The sequence below is a fragment of the Globicephala melas genome, chromosome 6, assembly GCF_963455315.2.
Source record: "Globicephala melas chromosome 6, mGloMel1.2, whole genome shotgun sequence".
Lineage (NCBI taxonomy): Eukaryota > Metazoa > Chordata > Mammalia > Artiodactyla > Delphinidae > Globicephala > Globicephala melas.
The window spans coordinates 27,585,544-27,587,870 of NC_083319.1; the positions used below are offsets into that span (position 1 = coordinate 27,585,544).

The 2,327-nt window shown below is 39.3% G+C and overlaps 1 pseudogene; it reads right to left on the reverse strand.

The window, feature by feature from the left end:
* Positions 1 to 462: 462 nt before the first annotated feature.
* Positions 463 to 865, reverse strand: LOC115854395 (10 kDa heat shock protein, mitochondrial pseudogene; annotated as a pseudogene).
* Positions 866 to 2,327: the final 1,462 nt, after the last annotated feature.

The window sequence follows — 2,327 nt, forward strand, 5'->3', positions numbered from 1 at the left end:
TCATCTCAGACTCTACGATTAATCTGAAATTTGTTTCATTTCCAAACTGTGAAAATAAGCTGGGTCCCCATCTGCCTAGAGCCTAAAGAATACTTTTTTTTTAATCTAAGGGAAATGATATCACCTCACAAAAAGACAAGTTCTATCTAAATGTTAACTGTGCTCACTATATTTGCTTCTGGTCAGTGCTTCAGTTATTTAATGAAATGGGCCAAACAGAAGCAAGTGGGCAATAAAATGAGGGAAGGCTTTGAATTGATAACAGGGAGAGGCAAGATTTGGGGAAATTATGTGCGAAAATTAAAACCTGCCCTGACTTTTGGGAGCGGTTTACAAAGTTACATAATTATTGCAGATAAAACAAATCAAATTATAAAGTACTGCTTATCTATTAGAAAGCAAAAGTGGTCTAACTGTATGAATATCTGGAAAAGAGGGTTTTTTTGTTTTTCGTTTGGATATCATTACTTTATTATAAAAGAAACAGGGAAATTATTTACATGATGAAAGATTTCAGAACTTCAGTGGCAGCTTCACGTGATGCCATTTCAATAGTGACTTATTTTGGTCGACGTAGTTTCCAAGAATGTCACCATGTATAAGTAAGAAATAATCCTTGTCGTCTAGAACTACTTTGGTGCCTCCATATTCTGGGAGGAGAACTTTCACTATCTGGTTGAACCTCTCCACCCTTTCCTTTAGAGCCTGATCTAACAGCTACTACCGTTGCTTGCAATACTTTTCCTTGTGATTTTTCTGTAAGCATAATGCCTCCTTTGGTTACAGTTTCGGCTGCACTTCTTTCAACTAATACTCGGTCAAATACGGGAAGAAACTTTCTAAATGCCTGTCCTGCCATGACTCTGGTTGCCGCAGCTGGTACTGTTGCTCTTTGGCCGCCGCCACAAAAGGGAGATCCGAAGTCTGACCCTCCGGCCACGTGAACTCGAGAAAAGACCTCCCAGCGCCCTCGCCCCCGGCCCCTCCCCGCGAAAGGGGGCGGCTGCACCAGCGCGCGCCACGGTTCGTTTCCTGGGCTCTGCTCAAGGCTCTGACACGCGGACCGGTAGGCGGAAGAAAAGAGGAGGTTTTTCTAGGCTTTTCTAGGCCGCGGGCCGAGGTGAAAATACTTACCCTTAGCCCCCCTTCCGGAAATGGAAAAGAATTTTGACTAAACATATTTGAAGCATTTTGAGTACAAAAACATGTGAAACTAATTGTTATAAACCAGGTTTTTCAACCTCAATGCTATTGACATTTTGGGCTGAACAATTCTTAGTTGTCTTATGGGGTGTGTTATGGGATGTTTAACAGCATCCCTGGCCTCTACCCACTAGATGCCAGTAGCACGCACGCACACACCAATTGTGACAACCAAAAATGTCTCTAGACATTTTTGTCTTGGGGGGGGGGCGGGAATCGCCTCTAGTTCAGAACTACTTTATAAATTTTTTGGCAGCATGTTCCTCTATTTGTACAAACATTATGGTTATGCATCTAATATTAATCATCAAGTTAATTCTACATAACCCTTCTTGGTCTCAGCTTGATCATCCATCCCCCGGATCAAGTTGGCAACATCCCAAAACCCAGTACCACAAAGGTAATCCTAGCTATTTCTTCTCTGCAATACTGCTTTCTATCCACTGATTGGCATGCCTTTCAGTTTGGGAAGTCAAAAACGTTTTAAAAACCATGAAGAGTCCATGATGAGGAAGTTTCATATTAGAGGAGCCAACTACACTTCTATACTTTAGTATTCTAGTTAGAGATTTTCATTCTGAAGTTATTCTCATAGGGATTTGATAACTATGCCCTTTCCAGTTATAGTGTAGTAAAATATGACGTTTAAGACAAAATGTTAAATTTAATTTCTATTTTTTTAATGGTCAGCATTATCAAGGAGGATTAACTAAAGAGCACAAATTGTCCTGAATTCAGTCAGTACAGTGAGATCCTGGCACATGAGATTTAAGTGATAAACCAATTCAATTATAAACTCAACTCTTTAGACTCTGTGTATCTAATAATACACACTGATATGGTGACTTGAAAAATATAACTTGGCTCACTTATTACTTGCACTTGAAACTAAAATCTTTTTCTGTAAACATCACTTATACCTCTAATATGAACTATTAAACTAAAAATATTCTCTATGTGTAACAAGTACAAATTTACCTACTTAAAATATCTGATGTTATGAAAAGGAATATCTCTAGTGTTCATCAGTATAAAGACTTCCAAAACTGCAGTCACCCACTGGTGCCACAGTTGCCAGGTGTCTGTGGTTACTAGCACTCAAAGTTATAATTCATCTCTGTTCA